Source organism: Myotis davidii, unplaced genomic scaffold (assembly GCF_000327345.1).
Source record: "Myotis davidii unplaced genomic scaffold, ASM32734v1 scaffold574, whole genome shotgun sequence".
Lineage (NCBI taxonomy): Eukaryota > Metazoa > Chordata > Mammalia > Chiroptera > Vespertilionidae > Myotis > Myotis davidii.
This window is the reverse complement of record NW_006285614.1, coordinates 43518-43871: the sequence shown is the minus strand read 5'-3', so window position 1 is coordinate 43871 and position 354 is coordinate 43518.

Sequence of the window (354 nt, the reverse complement as noted above, 5' to 3'; positions counted from 1 at the left end):
CAGAGTGGACATACTAGGGCACACCAAGTGACAGAACAGCACTGGGTTTGCCGGAGGGAAGAGGCGCCTTGTTCAAAGTGGAGATTGCACTGCTGCCGTTGGTAGGCCGCACGTGGCTCGCTCTCCTCTCCCCCCAGCCCTCTCACTTCCCCTTCAAAATCCGTGCCAGGGCAGTGTCTGCGTGGGGCAGGATCAAACTTTGGCACAGGTAGGTATTGCGTTCGTTTTTCTCCCCTTGTGTTGGTTTGGGTTTTGGGAATGAAAAAGCTTGTTTTGCAGACCTCTGTGCATTCCTAATATGGTTTCTTTTATATTTTTATTATATATCTGTTCCTTAAAAGCGACTTGAGGATT